The 19,758-nt window shown below is 44.5% G+C and overlaps 1 protein-coding gene across 3 annotated transcripts in view; it reads right to left on the bottom strand.

The window, feature by feature from the left end:
- LOC129860364 (retinoic acid receptor alpha-like) overlaps positions 1-19,758 on the bottom strand; it is a 221,807-nt gene that overhangs the window by 162,324 nt on the left and 39,725 nt on the right. For 2 of the 3 annotated variants that reach the window (XM_055930704.1, XM_055930707.1), the window contains exon 2: positions 1,776-1,883. The gene's annotated coding sequence lies outside the window, so the exon portion shown is untranslated. Of the gene's footprint in view, positions 1-1,775; positions 1,884-18,375; positions 18,480-19,758 lie in introns of all 3 variants that reach the window. The other variant, XM_055930705.1, reaches the window with a different exon arrangement.

Raw genomic sequence — 19,758 nt, 5'->3', positions numbered from 1 at the left:
AAGAGAAAAATCTGCCGGCTCAGACTGAGCAAATCAAAGAAGCAGGAGGGAGGCCTATCATCTGGTTTGATTTATACACTCCTGTAGATCTGGTTCAGACTTGCTCACAACTCTCTCCCTCGCGTACCTATATATAGAGCACTCCCCCCCCCCTCCACAATTCCCAATTCCATTACCATCAACCCCCCCCCCCCAACACTCAATCAAACCCACGCCCAGATAAGACGCATGATGAATGGCCTAATTGAAGGGAGCGCTGGGTAATGTTGCGTCGCTCAGGTTTGGAGGCGAGAGCCCAGGGTGATTAGCCTGTAGGATTTATTGTTATTGCTGCATTATTAAATAATACAGACACGTCTGGGTGGGTTACCACTGGCAGACACAGAGCCCTGTAGGTGGAGGGACTGGCAAGCTCATACAGCAGACGTTTTTCCTATGGATTTCATCGAAATCTTGTAGTCCCACACAGGCAACGGTAGGACACTTGCACTTTAAATGTGTCCGAAAAGAAATACAGTGATCTATAATTCATGCCCATGAGATTTCGGCTTTACCCACTCCTACCCCCCCCTCCCAGCTCAGAGAAATGTAGAACATTGTTTTTCCTCGCGTGGAGTCGGCCTTGACAAAATCAAAAGGGGCCGAGGAAAATCCCTGTGGAACGGTGTTCGGAAGGAAATGGGATGATAACACAAAATACTCAAGTCAGAACAGTCTTTCACATGTCAAAGCTTTCGGGCCTCATCAACAGGAGGGGGGGCAAGATCTATGGGTTGGAGCCAGGACTGATTTGCTCACGAGAAGAAAATAAAGACATTTCTCTGTAACCGCAATTACTATGTGATGTGAGTTTAATTAAAGAGGAGATATGTCAACCACGACTGAATTCTCAGTGGTAGATGCTTCTGATCATCTTCATTTTAGGCTGTAAATGCTTGTGCTAGTGGTCTAAGTTGATCCTAAAATGGGCCACTACTTGTGGCACATGAGGAAGTGATCCCAATTACGCGGAAGCCGAAATGGGATGTACTGGTATTTTATAACGTAGATCTTCTAGCACAGATGGTGATACACACACGTCCCGTTAAAGAGTTTACACTTTGACGAAACACCCAAAGGATGTCAAATGAAATCTACCTGCGTAGGGTTGTCACAATACAGTACTGCGATACTACAATAGCTGACTTCCCTTGGCAAAAAGGAAAAACAAAAGCAGACTAAACTCTTTGGTCCTTTAAAAAAAATATGAACATACCGTCAGAAAAATGTGCTATAGCTTGGAAAATAAACGTGACTCTGGGTGACAACACAAGGCTGTTTGTTTCCAACATAAGGACTGTTTTCCCTCAGGGTTTCCCCTCAGGAAATGTCGTATCGCGACAACCCCACTGCATACCATTTCCCAGTACAAGCTGCCTCGCCACAGAGTTTACATTTCAAACAAAGAACAGACATTTATAGGGAAATGTACCTGAGCCATTTTCCACCTCAAACACTCCACAGCGATAGTGCAACTTCCTCTCCAAGATGAACACACGGCTGTGCATTTACACACACTCCAATGAGCGTGTGACAGCCCACTACCACATAAATTATAGGGAAGGAGTAAGTAAGCATGTCCACACACACACACACACGCAGCAATCAAAAACTCACCACAAGTGAACATTACATAGGGTGTAGCTCGGTCTACCGCTCGGACACAGTGCAGTGTATTGGAGAAGGAGTAATACAGTAGGCTGTAGATGTGAGTGAGCGAGAGTGCGTGTGCCTACCGGTGCTCTCCTCCTCTAATGGCAGTGCTCAGCCTGATGGAGTGGTCTGCTCGCCGGCCAACTATGCTTCCGGGTGGATGCTGGACGGCAGGCGGCATCGATATCCCTCTGTCAGAGAGAAAGAGGGAAGAGCGAGAGAGAGAGAGACAGGAGAGAAGGGAGAGCGAGCAAAAATAAGTAAAAAAAAAAAAAAAAAAAAAAAAAAGAGGGATAGAGGAAGGGAAGTAAAGCAGGAAAGAGAAAGAGAAAGCAAGAGACCGAGAGAGGGACAGAAAGGGGGAGAAAAGGAAAATAACATTAGCTCTAATTAAGTTTATTAGCTGTATCAGTCTGGGAGCCTTTTTACCCCCACCTCTCCTACCCCTAGGCACCCAGACCTCTTTGCCACCCCCCCACCACAAATGACAGCCAATTGGGACTGGCTCAGCTGGGAGGGTCAGTCATGACGGGAACACATTACAGCGTCCTCACTCACTATACTACATCTAATTGGGTTTCCTAATGGTCACTCACACTGACAAATGTGGCTACTGTAACGACGTTAGGAGGCGGTGCTTTAAATTCATAGATCGGAGTGGAACGCAGGTTGAGAGACCTACAACGCATTACCAGTCAACGAATGAAGTTGTTGCGCAACTACATATGGGTAGTAGGGAAACAAGTGTCATTAGGGAAACAAGTGTCTATTTTGTACAAGTTCAGGTTGTCACTCCCTGTTTTAGTCCATTTTCTTCCGTTTGGTACGAATGAATATAACCACGGAGTCATGGCTTCAACCATGTTGTAAAAGCAGTCTTTAATACCGGGAGAGGAGATTCAGTCCCTCATATTGTGTTGTGCCTCTGGGGACAAGCCGGTCCTCCAAAACAAGTGACAGATATGGGATGGAGTGAGAGAGAGAGGGGAAATGGTGATGGGTGGGAAAACAGAATAAGTTAAATGTTTCATCCCTCCCCTGCAGTCCTTCCCTCCAGTCTGAAGGCAAGCTGAGCTACTAATGTTCAATATGTCTGGCGAGGAGGGCCTGACTGAGTGTCTGGCACAAGAATGTATACGAGTGTGTGTGTGTGTGTGTGTGTGTAAATGTATCTTACTACAGTTTGTCTGTGTGTGTGTGTGTGTTTTGTTTGCTTGTGTATGACATGCAAACATATGGGTATATGAGTGTACAGAGTGATTGACCGGTGTGTCTGTGCGAGTGCGCTTGTGTGTGAGATCGACTGATGCGTCTGTACGTACGTGTGTGTGTGTGATAGAGAAACGGTAGGCCATCATGGCTATCATATCCAGCTATCATATCCCGCCAGACACAGGTCCCACTGACCGAGCTGGATAATGAGATCCATTATGATTAACATGCCAAAAAGAGCCTGACGCAGAACAAAGACACACACAGAGCAGGAGGGGGTGTGCGTGTGTACACTGAGCACATATGGGTGAGGTAATTGAGAAAAATGGAGTGTTTGCCAATGTGTGCCTGTGAGAGCTTCCACTGTTTCAGATGTCAGTCTTTTTCCCCCTCCCTCCCTCCCGAGCTGGCTGCTCCTGCCTCTAGGGGTGCATGCTGTGAGTCATTTTTTTGTTTGCAACCAGAAGGCCTTTTTTGATTCTGCTTTTGTAAAAGCAACCGCTTTGAAAGGCTTAAAGCGCGATGCATGTGCTACAGCTAACGCCGATCAGCCCAACAGACCGAGCAAAAGGTAGTGTTCCTACTGCATCTCAAATGAAGACGGAATGTGTCAGAACTAGAGAGTGATTAGTTATGTTATCAGTTAGAGGGTTTTGTTTGTTTGTTAGCTGAGAACTGAGGCAGCTGTTAAAACACACTGTAGACACTGCTTTATTACAACCTTTGGCTCTGGGAATGAAGATTGGCTTCTTACTGACTCGCCAGGCATTCTCATAGGCTAGCTATGCATTCACTGGTTGTTGACGCAAACACAACAACGCATAATGAATGACGGCTCAGGCCAGATATGATTTATGTAACCTGGCAGTGCAGGATTTGGAGTAGAGAAAGAACGTTAAAAAGTCATTGTTGTTTTACGATTTGTTTCTTTTATGAGGCTGCAGCGGCCTAATCATCCAACGGTTGAATCAGATAACTCCCTTTTCCTCACACGCGCGCACGCATACACACAGTCATTTGGTGGGAAACAATGGAGGGACTCTTGAAGCTGGGGTTTATGGACTATTCAAATGATGCCAGCTCAATTAGAGGCCCAAATGCCAAGGAGCAGAGCAGGGCCCTCTTCAGCTAGAGAGACTGACTGGGGAACAATGAGGACACTTGACTTCAGGGAGCACCGGGTGGACAAAAGGGATATCGAGAGAGGGATAGAGAAAGAAAAGATTAAGGGAAGAATGATAAATACAGCGGGAGATGAAGGGGGGGCTAGGCAGTGGGCACAGTGGGACTGGGAAGCAAACACATTGGACATATGCCCGCCAGAAACAGACCCGGGTAGTGGACTGTGAAGGCCCCTCATGCGAGCCTGCCTCTGGTCAGATACAGATACACCCCCTCCTCAGACACACACACACACGTATTTCTATCACTAAATGAGATTAGCGCTACTGCTATTCCAGCCAGCATGCAGTCATCCATCCTTGATACTCCCTGGGGAGGGAACGGACGGACACACAAAAGGGCCATGTCCAACTCCCCGTCCACAGTCTTCATATAGTGACCTTGATCCTTAAGGCCACTATTGACCACACAGAGAATACGACAAACAGAAAAATACACACACTCAATTAACCCAACTAGTCCAATTCAGTCCAAATAACAAGCAACACTATGCTGAACTGAAGTGTCAATACAGGCCAAAGAGCCCAATGAAGATCAGATAGTTGCATTTTTTATTTTGAAGATGGTTAATTCCAGTTGATACTGCCGACACCACCAGGGGAACAATGACAACATTGATCCTTGAGTCTCAGACAAAAGTACTAATGTCCTCTTACAGTAAATATTTATCCTCAGCCAAACCTCCAAATTGGGTTCAACAATACATCAGTAAACTTTGATGAGTCGAACGCTCCTCTGCGCTGCCAAGGGCAATCACCGCGCAGCCCAGGTGGTTCTCGTTGACACGACAAACTCCTCGGCGGGGCGCCGTGCCAGAGGAAGTTGGCTCGTCCGCGGTACATTTATCGCACTAGCAAGCACCGCCAAGTTAGCTGAGGCCTTTCAATTCAACACCCGTTTTGGTCTCTTCGCTCTGGCTCGAGGAGCCTTTCAGCAGCCAGTTATCCAGCTGCCTCAGAGCAGCTGGGAGCCTTAGGAGCAGCATTGGGGGAGAGGATCCCATCCAAAGGCACAATTAAAGACAACCTTTTCTATTAGCCTAGCCTACTAGAGCCTAATTTGGGCTGTGTTATGGGTCCTTTCCCTATATAATATCATCTGGGGATAATAAGGGGCTCAGCTTCCCTCCACTGTAGAGGACTTCCTCTTTAATGTAGAGGATATTGGATAATAGAGGCTCTTCATGCTGCAAGAGCTGTGGAGATGGTCCTTCATGGGACCAGCATGGCCCGTCATCAAAAAGTGTCATGGCAGGAGTGCTGATCTAGGATAAGATTGCCCGTCTATATAATCTTATTCATTCTGACTTTTAAAAAAGGGAGAGAAAAAAAATACGTCCCCAGGTGTTTAGTGTCATTGTTCAATGGGGATGAGCGCCCCCTACTGCCCATCTCTTCAACAGCAACTCGTCTATTGAGGGAGGTTCATCTTCTTTGTTTTGAATAGATCTTTCTGTGTACAACCGTGTTGCCGATCTTCCCAAGCCATCTTGTCACAAGAGGACCGCAATGGGAAATAAGTCCCAGACTTTTCCTCGCGTACATGTCTTTTTTCAAGTTGTGGCTTGTTTTTAAAATGGTCAAATTAATAAAGTAAAAAAGGGAAGCCCCCAATTGAAGAAGTACCTGTCGGGGTGTATATGAAGATGAATTATTCTCCATATAATTTGCACCCCAATTTATGCAAACCAGCCTGTGCACCTATCTCCCTCCTTAGCTAGGCTAACTAATCAGCGGAGGGATTCATCATAATCTTGGCTGTGTGTGAGGTAATTTGGGCTGTGTTATTGCCTCTCCTCTCACTGTGTGTCAGTGTTAATAGTGCAGACCCAGTGGGGCGCTGTGGAGCGGGAGAGGGAGAGCCCCAGGCTAGCCCATTAAAGGAAGGACTTCTCATGTAGACAGGCACAGCACTGCTGAATGTGGGCCAGGGACAAGGAGGAGCGCTCATCTTCCTCCTCACTGCTTTGTATTGTTCACGATGAGCTCCGCAAACATGGAACCAAAAAGCATCAATCCGACCACAACCGAGACGTATCGCTGAATCTCTTCTTTAAGAATGTTCTTTCTTCTAAAATCCCCCCACCGCTACTACACTACTCCCCGTCGCCTGACCACTCCTTTCTACTCTCCCGTTTTTTCTACTCTCATCCCTGGACTCTCCTTGTTCTCTCCCCCCCTCTTCTCCTTGTTACCCCCCCCCCCCCCCCCCAGTCTCTCCTCCATCATGGGGCCCACCACTTACTGTAGTATCTCTGATTTATTGCTTGCTCCCGCTGACAATTTATGCATGGGCCGCCAGAGCAAGGCACCTTATGCCCCACTGTACAGCCAACGTTATAGATCGGCCTATAAATAGCCACGTGTCTTGTAAAAGCTTTTCATTACATAGAGACATCGCACGATCGATATCCGCTAAAATCTAATAGCTAACTGTGCCGGCCCTAAAAACATGTATTTTTGGACGGATAGCAGAGTAGGGTATCGTTTTTGGCAAAGGACTCTGAGGGGTTTTCTGTTTGAGTGAAATATGAAATAATTATGGTTTGAAGTATAAGTGCAGTTTTGAAAATATATACTTAATTGTTTTAAAACTGAACATTTTAATACTTATGGATGCATGTCTTACCTTGCTTCAAAGTAGCCTATTAGATCTCCGCTCTTTAAAAAGTTACATTGAAAATGTTAATCTGACACATGAAAGTGTTTTCCCACTAATTGCATTATGGAACAAACATTTACACCTAGCCTACTGCCTTTTTGTGCATTGCTGCGCTTACAATGTAAAGAAATAATAGTTGATTAACATTTTAAGCTAAACGTTCTGATCTGTTGCTTCAGACTCATTGCTTTTAAAAAAAAGGTACAGTATATATATATATTATTTTTTTTCTTTTATGTGGCCTAGACCTACTGGGTGTATGAATTTAGGCTCCATCATCCCACAACTGTCCCAAAGTCTGTTTGGAATAGGCCATTTCTTTCGACAAGCTGACCAAAAGAATAAGTAGCCTAAACTTTGATACTAGATGGACATAGGCTAGTAATTTTACTGTTCGTTACTCGTCTTGTTGGCTGAGGAAAAGTAAATGTGGACAGTGAAATCTAACATGTTCAAAGTGCACGTCGGGATTCACTAAGGACCGCAAATCGTTGTTGCATCCTCGACTTGAATGCATCCTCTGCTAACAGGAATTACCATATTCTAAAATGTGATGTCTGTCATTCTGAGCACCATGGGTGGACGCCCTAATCGGGTTACGCACCCAAAGCATATGGGTCCGGTAAATTTCTCAAATGTCGCCGGTCAAATGTCTGGTGCCACATTCTCCTAACGGAAACCATGCAGTATAGGCATACAGCAGAATTCAATTCTTAATACATTCTTAGTTGACCTACACATGGTAAGTCATTAAGAGTACAGCTACAAATTCCCGAATTGACTGAAATGTATTCAAATGTACCCCTTCCCAGCTATACACCTACACAATATCAATGACTTATCTAACCCACTCATTTCAAAAGAACGACCGTTGAAATGAAAAATGAACTGCTCCATTTTAAACTAAGTACTCTAGCAAGCACTTCCCTCTCTGACTGTTGTGTGATAGTCTACTCAACTATTATCACACTCTTCATTCATATTACCCACACTCGATCGGCATCCCCCGGTGATGAATGTGTTCATTTTTCCCCTTCCAGAAGCTTGTGTGGAAGTCGAAGATAAATAAAAGAGGGGAAGGTAAAACGCAGGGCAGGAAAAGAAACAGTGCTAGAGTGATGCTTCTTGTTGGAAAGGCCCTTGAGAAGGGCATTCAATCAATACATTGCTGGGTGTACACCATCATTAGAGAGGGCGCTTCTCTGTTCATTTATCGACGAGACGTGCACCTGACCACTTCCTGTAAACAACCACTCAGTATAGTATTCAGACCCCTTGACTATTTCCACCTTGTTACGTTACAGCAATTTGCACACAATACCCCATAATGACAAAGCAAAAACAAGATGTTAAAAAAAAAAAAAAGCAGGGGGCCTCCCAAGTGGAGCAGTAGTCTAAGGCACTGCATCGCAATGCTAGGAGGTGTTACAGAACCGGGTTCAAACCCGGGCTGTGCCACAACCGGCCATGGCCGGGAGTCCAAAAGGACGGCGCACAATAGGCCCAGCGTCGTCCGTGTTAGGGGAGTCTGGCCAGGGGGTCTTTACTTGGCTCATCGCGCTCTAGCAGCCCCTTGTGGCGGGGAGGGTTCCCTCAGGCTGACCTCGGTAGCCAGTTGAACAGTGTTGTTTCCTCCGGCACACTGGTGCGGCAGGTTTCCGGGTTAAGCTGGCGGGTGTTAAGGAGTGCAGTTAGGCGGGTCATGTTTCGGAGGACGCATGACTCCACCGTCGCCTCTCCCGAGCCCGTTGGGGAGTTGCAGCAATGAGACATGATCGAAATTGGGGAGAAAAAGGGTGGAATAAAATACCAAAATATTAAATTATTTAAAAAAAACAGAAAATACCATATCTACATTAGCATTCAGACCCTTTACTAAGAGACTCGAAATTGAGCTCAGGTGCATCCTGTTTCCATTGATCATCCTTGAGATGTTTATACAATTTGTGGTAAATTCAATTGATTGGACATGATTTGGAAAGGAACACACACACACACACCTGTCTATATGAGGTCCCACAGTTGGCAGTGCATGTCAGAGCAAAAAACCAAGCCACGAGGTCGAAGGAAGTGTCAGCAGAGCTCCGGGACAGGATTGTTACGAGGCACAGATCTAGAGAAGGATACCAAAACAATTCTGCAGCATTGAAGGTCCCCAAGAACACAGTGGCCTCCATCATTCTTAAATGGAAGAAGTTTGGAACCACCAAGACTCTTCCTAGAGCTGTCTGCCCGGCCAAACTGAGCAATCGGGGGAGAAGGGCCTTGGTCAGGGAGGTGACCAAGAAGCCGATGTTCACTCTGACAGAGCTCCAGAGTTCCTCTGTGGAGATGGGAGAACCTTCCAGAAGGACAATCATATCTGTAGCACTCAAACAAATCAGGCCATTATGGTAGAGTGGCCAGACAGAAGCCACTCCTCAGTAAAAGGCACACAACAGCATGCTTGGAGATTGATTATGAGAAACAAGATTCTCTGGTCTGATGAAACCAAGATTGAACTCTTCGGCCTGAATGCCAAGCGTCACGTCTGGAGGAAACCTGGCACCATCCCTACGGTGGTTACAGCATCATGCTGTGGGGATGTTTTTCAGCGGCAGGGACTGGGAGACTAGTCAGGATCAAGGGAAAGATGAATGGAGCAAAGTAAAAAGAGATCCTTGATGAAAACCTGCTCCAGAGCACTCAGGACCTCAGACTGGAGCAAAGGTTCACCTTCCAACAGAACAACAACCCTAAGCACACAGACAAGACAATGCAGAGGTGACTTCGGGACAATGTCCTTGAGTGGCCCAGCCAGAGCCCAGACTTGAACCCGATCGAAGGTCTCTGGGCAGACCTAAAAATAGCTGTGCAGCTACGCTCCCCATCCAACCTGACAGAGCTTGAGAGGATCAGCAGAGAGGAATGGGAGAAACTCCCCAAATACAGGTGTGTCAAGCTTGTAGCATTATACCCAAGAAGACTCGAGGCTGTAATCACTGCCAAAAGTGCTTCAACTGAGTAGAGGGTCTGAATACTTATGTAAATGTGATATTTTATTTTTAATACATTTGCAAACATTTCTATAAACCTGTTTTGTCGTTATGGGGTATTGTGTAGATTGATGAGGGGGGAAAAAACAATGTAATCAATTTTAGAGTAAAGCTGTAACGTAACAAAATGTGGAAGAAAGCAAAGGAGTCTGAAAACTTTTCTAATGCACTGTAGCGTAATGGTTTAACCAACTATTGTGTACTCGAATAAAGGTAGGAGGGATGTTACCTGGTATGTTTATTAAAACAGCCTCATGGATTTTTTTTATTGTGCTCGATGCGTTTGTGGTGAGACTAGGCTAGCAACTACTACCAATGAGTCGGCTGCTACTACTAGATGCGAGTGCATCTCTGTTGCCCACAGGAATCTTTAGATGACCACATGAATCAAGTTAAGGTCAGAGAGTCAAAGGTTAACTGACCTCATTGATCATTTGGACAATCGTTCACTATAGTAATGACTTTGGGGATGTGTCAAAAGACACTGACAATAATAAAAAAATAAAAAAACGCCTGTAGAGTGTAGAAATCAGGATTTGATATAGAGCAATGGGAGTAGATAAGATCTCGCCCCTCGACAGTTTTTATTCCTGAGGGATAGGGAGGGATGGTGGAATGAGCTCCCCTGCTCCGCGGATGCTGTTTGAAGTGGAGCGGTTGAGTTTATCTTCGGATTGGGGGGGAGGGTGTGTGCGCGCGTGCGGTTGCGCGCGTGCATGTTGGTCGCTATATGTCATTTCAGCAAGCAGTGACACCCAACATCTCAGATTGTCCTAAAATAATCTATGTAACAGAAACAGCATTCCAGAAACATTTTGTTGAAATATCATTTGATCACGTGAGAAATTAAGCCAATTGATTTCACCCAAATTGGCCATTTTAATTGATAGAATATTCAATAAATATAGTAGCTAACATCCAATATGGACTAAACTTTGAGTAAGACCCGAGGAATCTTAAAGAAGTGGTCTAAAGCCATGCACGGACCCCCCACGACAATCCCACCCTAACAACGAGTATATAGTATCCATTCTCTATGTTTGACAAGTAGTACGGCGCTGCAGCTCAAAGTATTGTTTCTTCACCAATGTAATGTATTCTCAGTGAATTGTGACAATGTTTTTGTCCCCCGTTCAGAGAAATTAGTCATTGAAGTTGTTTGGTTTAAATCACCTAATAGCAGGAACAGCAACATCTAGTAGTCAGAACCTGGCAAAATATCAGGATGTAGGATGGGACAAACTCAACCAATTTTTCTGAACAGAAAAAAAATAAAACATCAAATTCACTGAGAATACATTACATAGGATGAAGAAACAAAATGGGGTGGCAGGTAGCCTAGAGGTTAGAGCGAAAGGTTGTTGGATCGAATCCCCGAGCTGACGAGGTAAAAATCTGTCATTCTTGCCCCTGAGCAAGGGAGTTAACTCACTGTTCCCCGGGCGCTGAATCAAATGTATTTATATAGCCCTTCTTACATCAGCTGATATCTCAAAGTGCTGTACAGAAACCCAGCCTAAAACCCCAAACAGCAAGCAATGCAGGTGTAGAAGCACGGTGGCTAGGAAAAACTCCCTAGAAAGGCCGAAGACATGGATGACGAATAAGGCAGCCCCCCGCATCTCTCGGATTCAGAGGGGTTGGGTTAAATGCGGAAGACACATTTCAGTTGTACAACTGACTAGGTATCCCCCTTTCTCTTTTCTCCAATACTCCGAGCCGCAGCTCCATACTACTTGTCAAACATAGAACACTGATAATATAAACACGTGTTGTTGGGGTGGGTTTGGCATGGGGGAAATCACTGGGTGGCTTTTGCCCATTTATTAGGATTCCTCAAGTCGAACTCATTGTCAGAAAAGAATAAAGAAAAGGTTTGGTCCAAATCAGATATTAGGTATTTTATGAATCCTATTAGTAAAAATGCAAAAATTACCAATTTGGGTGTAATGAATTAGCTTCATTTATCAGAGATCAAATTATATTTCAACTAAATTATCGTATGTTTCTAACAGATATGATTTCAGAACAATCTGAGTCGTCGAAATCCTCTTTCTTTTGCTTTTTGAGGTGTAAAGACTGTGTGTGTGTGTGTGTGTGTGTGTGTGTGTGTGTGTGTGTGTGTGTGTGTGTGTGTGTGTGTGTGTGTGTGTGTGTGTGTGTGTGAGCCTGAAGCAGGTGGGGATTTGGGATGTGGACAAATTACTCAGGAGAAGACAAATAGCTTTAGCAGGAGGGCAAGTGACATTCATGTTTCATGTGGTTATGGACGATGACCCCTGGGGGTCAGAGTGCAAATGAGGAAGAGGTCCATTCCAGCACATGTGCTAACCCTGAAACCTGACCCAATCCAAATAGGCCTCTGACTGTCACAAACACAGTGAGGAAGACCGAACATCCTCCACAGTGCATTCCTCCCCTCGGACCGCGAAGGTTGAGTGCCCAAAATACCCAGGAAGAGAGTGGTTGAGTGGTGTGGATGTTGTTAAGAGGCTTCCTGCCCTGTGTTCACTCCAGGCTCCTGAGGAAAGAGGCTCGTTTATACTGTTTGCAACAGCTTTGTGGTAATAATATACCGAGCCCCTGCTACTGCAAGTAGCATGCTCAGTCAAGTGAAACTTTGCCTGGAAGAACACACACTCTTCGGCAGCTAATGACACAGAGAGACAACGCAACTGAGCAGACGCAAGGTTTCAGGAACAGGGGAGGAGGGAGTGAGGAAGGAAGGGAGCGAGCGAGGGATGATCTGGATTGCTGCCGAGGAACAGAAGAGGCAGGAGAGGAGAGGGTACCACCCCTAGCCATGGAAGCAGCAGGTGGTTATGCAATGTACACAAAACAGAGGACTGCAATCAGGCACAAGGTGCATGCATAAAATCGGACACTAACGCAAAACAACGGACACGGGTGAGAAATGGAGAAGGGAAAAAAAGGACAAAAAAAAGGATTTAAAAAAAAGTCACAGCACAGACACCCCCCGGGGAAAAGAGGGAGAGAGCACAGTGCCGAGGCCACATCAGTGGCGATTTGGACAGGGGGATGAAATAGAAGGGATAAAAATAGCAGTCGTACCTTCATCCGTGGCTGTATAGAGTCATCTGTTCAGCCAAGCAGAGGCACATGGGAGGGTAAAGCGGTGACGGCGAGTAAATACGCTGTCCGACACGGTAAAAACATCATTACGCCGGACGGAGGGAAACGAGTATAGCCGATAAAAGTTGAAGGATAACGAGTGGTGGCGACTACTATTATAGTACTGCACACATTTCACACCCTCTCGTAGCATTGTTCCCCATTGTCCTTTTCTTCGTGTGGTACATTACCACACACTCATTTGAAAGCTGTAAGAGCAGAGCACATGCTTGTTATTAGTCGGATATTTCCTGGAAAAGCATGTTGTCCTTGGAAAGGCAGGCAATTAGTCAGTTGCGTCAATGCTGCCCCCCCCCCCCCCCGCGCCTAAAGTTGAACAGAATCATTCAAGTGTTGAAATGTATTTTCATTGTACAGAGAAAAAAAATTACCTATAGACTACATAACATAGGCTTAGTAAAGACGAAAGCGAATAATGGTGGGTATTATTAGTGCCTATACCTACAATGTATGTGCACAGACTAACACAACTCTTCACATGACACAGCAACTGTTGAGATCTCCACACGCACAGCAAATGGCATAAATAAAATGTTGACTTGACTCACTCATTCTCCACACGAGTAAGGGCTATATAAAATGTTCATGGGCCTAATACAGCAGAGGAAGCCCTGTCATGAATTTCTCCTCTCTTGTGGCTATCTGAAGAACTTGCGTTTTTATGTACCTTAGCTCTGCTCTATCGGGGTCTTTGTCATCATTAATCAAGTGTCCTCTAACAAAAACACAGAACCAGATGAGAGACAAAGGGAAGAGAAGACGGGAAGAGACAGAGGGGTGGACTCGATCTGAGCTGGGTAAGGAGGAACAGAGGTGGGAGCAATGTACCCTTTATACTGCACCCGTGCGAGGATGCATAGTATCCCCAAGACTGCAGGCTAGAGCACCAACCGGTTGATCTCCAAGGCATTCCTAGTCGATCGCAAAACATTTCTGTAAAAAAAACAACAACGATGAAGCCTTGTTCCTATTTTTTTTTAAAGTCTCAGGCTCTTGGCGGTAGGTGCAGGAGATAAAAGCTGCCCTACGCGCCGGGTAGGTGAACTGTTGCCATTTTGAACCATTTCATGTGTCTAAAAGTACAAACTCTGCCTTCCCGACGGGCACGGAGAGCAAATCTGGCTTACTGCTGACCAATCGAATGGCTCAGATTACCTCTCTCGTATCGTCTGAGATTCCCAAAGATTGGAAAGCTGCTGCGTTCATCCCCCTCTTCAAAGGTGGCACTTTAGACCCAAACTGCTACAGACCTTTATCTATCCTACCCTGCGGTTAAGGTCTTCGAAAGCCAAGTTAACAAACAAATTACCGACCATTTCGAACCCACCTTACCTTCTCCACTATGCAACCTGGTTTCAGAGCTGGTCATGGGTGCACCTCAGCAACGCTCAAGGTCCTAAACGATATAACCGCAATCGATAAGAGAATACTGTGCAGCCGTATTCATCGACCTGGCCGAGGCTTTCGACTCTGTCAATCACCACATTCTTATTGGCAGACTCAACAGCATTGGTTTCTCAAATGACTGCCTCGCCTGGTTCACCAACTAGTTCTCAGATAAGAGTTCAGTGTGTCAAAACGGAGGGCCTGTTGTCCGGACCTCTGGCAGTCTATGGGGGTGCCACAGGGTTCAATTCTCGGGCCGACTCTCTTCTCTGCATACATCAATGATGTTAGTCTTGCTGCTGGTGATTCTCTGATCCACCTCTACGCAGACGACACCATTCTGTATACTTCTGGCCCTTCTTTGGACACTTAACAAACCTCCAGACAAGCTTCAGTGCCAGACAACTCTCCTTCCGTGGCCTCCAACTGCTCTTAAAATGCATGCTCTTCACCCGATCGCTGCCCGCACCTGCCCGCCAGTCCAGCATCACTACTCTGGACGGTTCTGACCTAGAATATGTGGACAACTACAAACACCAAGCTGTCTGGTTAGACTGTAAACTCTCCTTCGACTCACATTAACCTCTCTGGGATATGTGGGACACTACTAACTGGCCAACATCCAGTGAAAATGCAGAGTGCCAAATTCAAATAAATTACTATAAAAATTAAACTTTGATGAAATCACACATTCAATATACCAAATGAAAGCTACACTGTTGGCACTCCAATATGTCCCATAAACATCACAAATGGTCCTTTTGTTCGATTAATTCCGTCGATAAATGTCCATTTATTTGGCGCGTTTGATCCATAAAAACACCGGTTCCAACTTGCACAACAAAATATCTCAAAAGTTACCTGTAAGCTTCGTCCAAATATTTCAAACTACTTTTGTAATTCAACTTTAGGTATTTTTTAACGTAAATAATCGATAAAATTGAAGACGGGATATACTGTGTTCAATACCGGAGGAAAACAAAGTGTAGCTAGCTTTCAGGTCACGCGCTTCTAACAAAGAGTACACTTCCCTCTCGCCTCATTCTGAACAGTGTTACTTCTTAATTTCTCAAAGGAAAAAACTCAACCTATTTCTAAAGACTGTTGACATCCAGTGGAAGCGATAGGAACTGCAAGACGGTCCCTTAGAAATCTGGATGCCCAAAGAATTGAGTGACCTAAAAAAAAAAAAAAAATCGGAATGGTTTGTCCTCGGGGTTTTGCCTGCCAAATAAGTTGTGTTATACTCACAGACATGATTCAAACCGTTTTAGAAACTTCAGATTGTTTTCTATCAACATCTACTAATAATATGCATATCTTAAGTTCTGGGCCTGAGTAGCAGGCAGTTTACTTTGGGCACACTTTTCTTCCGGACGTGAAAATACTGCCACCTATCCCAGAGAAGTTAAGCATCTCCAATCCAAAATTAAATCTAGAATCGGCTTCCTATTTCGCAACTAAGCATCCTTCACTCATGCTAACAAACATACCCTCGTAAAACTGACCATCCTACCAATCCTCGACTTCGGCGATGTCATTTGTCACCAAAGCCCCATATACTACCCACTGCAACCTGTACGCTCTCGTTGGCTGGCACTCGCTTCATACTCATCGCCAAACCGACTGGCTCCAGGTCACCTACAAGTCTTTGCTAAGTAAAACCCCGTCTTATCTCAGCTCACTGGTCACCATAGCAGCACCCACCCGTAGCACACGCTCCAGCAGGTATATTTCACTGGTCATCCTCAAAGCCAACACTTCCTTTGGCCGCCTTTCCTTCCAGTTCTCTGCTACCAATGACTGGAATGAACTGCAAAAGTCACTGAAGCTGGAGGCTCATATCTCCTCACAAACTTTAAGCACCAGCTGTCAGAGCAGCTCACAGATCACTGCACCTGTACATAGCCCATCTGTAAACAGCACATCTACCTACCTCATCCCTATACTGTATTTATTTATCTTGCTCCTTTACACCCCAGTATCTCTACTTGCACATGCATCTTCTGCACATAAATCACTCCAGTGTTTAATTGCTATATTGTAATTACTTCGCCACCATGGCCTATTTATTGCCCTACCTCCCTTATATTACCTCATTTGCACACAATGTATAGACTTTTTTCTACTGTATGTTTGTTTATTCCATGTGTAACTCTGTGTTGTTGTATGTGTCGAACTGCTTTGCTTTATCTTGTCCAGGTCACAGTTGTAAATGAGAACTTGTTCTCAACTAGCCTACCTGGTTAAATAAATGTGAAATAAAAAAAGTGTCTGCAGTAACGTAGCAGGCATAAAAGAAAGCTACAGCAAAGTTGATACTGTGAGACTTCAAAATGTTTAAAACCTCGACTAGAGAGAGACTGTCAACGAATACAGCAAAGAGCTGCTGTTTTTATGACTGAGTTCATGTTTAAGTTTACTCAGCACTGTCAACACTTTGTATTCAACCCTTTTATAAGCCATAAAATGCACGTTCTTCCTATTTCCACTCAGCGCTACAACAAGCCCTGCAGCAGTAATGAATGAGTAGGAAAGTGTATTTATTAGCTTGTGTTATTAGCGGCTTGGATATTTTATTATATCAAGGAATATTTCACCTTCTCTGTTCATAGTTTTAACATGAATTTGTGTCCGAGGCAGAAATAATGCGGTGCGACTCGCCATCAGTTGGAAGACGGTGTCCCTTTTTGGTCAGTTTAAGTGGAGGAAAGAGAAAGCGGAGGGATGTTGAGTTGAGAGGCGGACCCTCAGTCTGCTGCCCTCTCCCTCGCTGAGACTGACCATCAGATGCATGCTCCATCAGCCCGGTAAAAAAATTAAAAGCTAATTATTTAAAAATCATTGTTGTATTACTTGTGAGGCACAGCTGAGTGAGCAAACACTCAGCTGTGCCTCAAGTAATACAACAATGGATCTATTACTGGTGACCATATAGCCTACCTCACATTTTTTTATTTAATTTTACAGAATGGCATGAACAATGTATTTGCGGGGCAATTCAAGCAAAGCCAATATGTGACCAACCGGCTCGAGTATGTCTTACGTAGCAAAATTTGAAAATGTTTTTTTAACCTTGGATAAAAGTAGAGACTCAGAACTAGAAAATGTATATCGTACAGTACAGTTGAGGAACAAAGGGAAAGTAATTCTGCTTTGAAAGTTCATAAACTTGTAACCTCACTTTTGAGAAATTGGCCCTTGACTATTTTGGTACCTACTGGAGAGCTCTGCTTTGTCTACACCCACTCAGGATCGTTCACACCCTTTAAAGCTTTAGCCCCACCCATCTCTTTAAGGATGCACATGTGAGGTTTGTACCAAACAACCAAAGATCAAAACTAAAGGCTGGTTTATTCTACGGTGTGTTGTTCAATTTAATCTGGAGTGCCAGAGTGTGTTCTCGGCATTTGTAAACTCAGAGCATTGTCAGATTGCCCGTTCCTAAATTCAGAGCGTTACGCTCTCGGAGCGCACACTGGACGCTCTGGCCGAAAAGTAGGGTTGATCCGAGCGTTCTGACCTAACAGCAGCAGTCAAGCACCCAAGCTAGCTGGCTAGCTTGTTAGCTTCTTCCAGACAAATGAGAGAACAGCTCACTGACCATTTTACTCACCCTAGCAGAGCTGGTTAGGCTATTGTTATGGTATCCAGAGTGTTGGTGACTGCAACTTTGCTGCTGGCAACATTTGAATAAAAAATTTAAAAAATCCCGACGTTTACTGACACCGGCCATATTCAACGGGTGTTGAGTGTTCGTAAACTCGTCAGTTATTCTGCTACGTCTATCGACAGCTAGTTACTTGCATAGTGGAGTCTTTTGTTTAGAAAAGTATCTAGCTAGCTAAACAATTAACCATAATCCCAACTAACGTTACTACTCTGCATGAATCTGCAGGTAGCTAACCTACCAGGTTCAATGTTACTACACAGATCATACACGTAACGTTAGCGAGCCAGCTAACAGTACACTAACTTGAAATGAAAACGACTGACAAAATTAGAATAATTTAATATCTGTAATATCTGAAAATGTAGCTAGCTAGACTCTTACCGTATACATGGATGGATGCTTCACCCTCGGTCATGGATGCCATTGTTGCCCTTAGTTTGAAGATGTAATCCGGAGCCTTCAGTGTGGTCTCTTTTCAAATCGATCTGCATATTTGCAATCAAACGTTAGAATTTTCTCCATCTCCTTAGCCATCATACTCTAATTCTGCTTATTTCAAAACTCAGTCCTCCAGAAAGTGGAGCGCAACACTCATTCAGTTCTACTACGTGATATCCTTCAAAAAAGCAGCGTTAGAAAGGATTACCTACTGTTATGGGCAGACCAATCCAAACTCATCTCTCAGCATGTCCAGCCCACGCATTTGAGAGAAAAAAAAAAATATATATATATATATATATCGTTTTTAATTAAAAGAGTTTACGTTCAAATGGCACTCCTGTGAAGTACTGACACGCAACATACCCCTAGTTTCCTGAAACTAGTCACATATGCAGTGATAATCTATTGGGCTTATAGCTTAGTGCACAAACCTAATTGTAACATTATTAAAAAATTAAAAACAGTACTGTAGCATAGAAAAATGTAAGCCATGTTAAACAAAAACTGAGCGGTAGATCTCAGCTTGCATTTTGACTCAGAAAAAGGTTGGTGAACACTATTTTAGAGTTCTCTCTGTTAACACTATCACCGTTTCCCTTTACTGTGGCAATTGTGATCGAATCAATGCAATATTAGCCACTTTCAATGCAACCTACGGAAACTATGCAAAATAACTACCGTATGCAAGAGATTAGGCTGGTTGTGACACAGCCTGGGATCAAACCCGGGTCTGACGCATCAGAGTAGGATTCTATTGCATTGACACGCACAACTCAGCACATACTACACAGACCGGTGCAGCATAAACAAACAGAGCTGCAATAGGTCTATATGCAAATAGATAATTGCAATATGGATCTGTGCCATTTACTTTGGACTGTGTTTACAGCATGAATGGTCGTGAGTAGATGCGCTTGTTTTAAGATTAAAGCAAGAGCTGCATGTAGCCACGTGTGCACATTTTGTTCATATCCTTTGCTAGTGAGTGATTAGCCCAGTTATACATCATTTGTAGTCAGCAATAGGGGAGTGATTGCTTCCTACAAGAGCAGAAAACATGTACATTTCCAGACATCTTTGAAACGCGAGTCAGGTAAACTTTTTTTGTTTACCTCCTTATTCGTGATATCCAATTGCGATCTTGTCTCATTGCTGCAACTCCGCAACGGGCTAGGCGAAGGTCGAGTCATGTATCCTCCGAAACATGACTTGCCAAACTGCACTTTTTAACACCCGCCTGCCAGCCGCACCAATGTGTCGGAGGAAACACCGTTCAACTGACCACCGGAAGTCAGCCTGCAGGTGCACGGTCTGCCACAAGGA

Source organism: Salvelinus fontinalis, chromosome 8, assembly GCF_029448725.1.
Source record: "Salvelinus fontinalis isolate EN_2023a chromosome 8, ASM2944872v1, whole genome shotgun sequence".
NCBI classification, from domain to species: Eukaryota; Metazoa; Chordata; class Actinopteri; order Salmoniformes; family Salmonidae; genus Salvelinus; species Salvelinus fontinalis.
The sequence above is the reverse complement of the archived record's forward strand: the minus strand, read 5'-3'. Positions and strand labels throughout refer to the sequence as shown.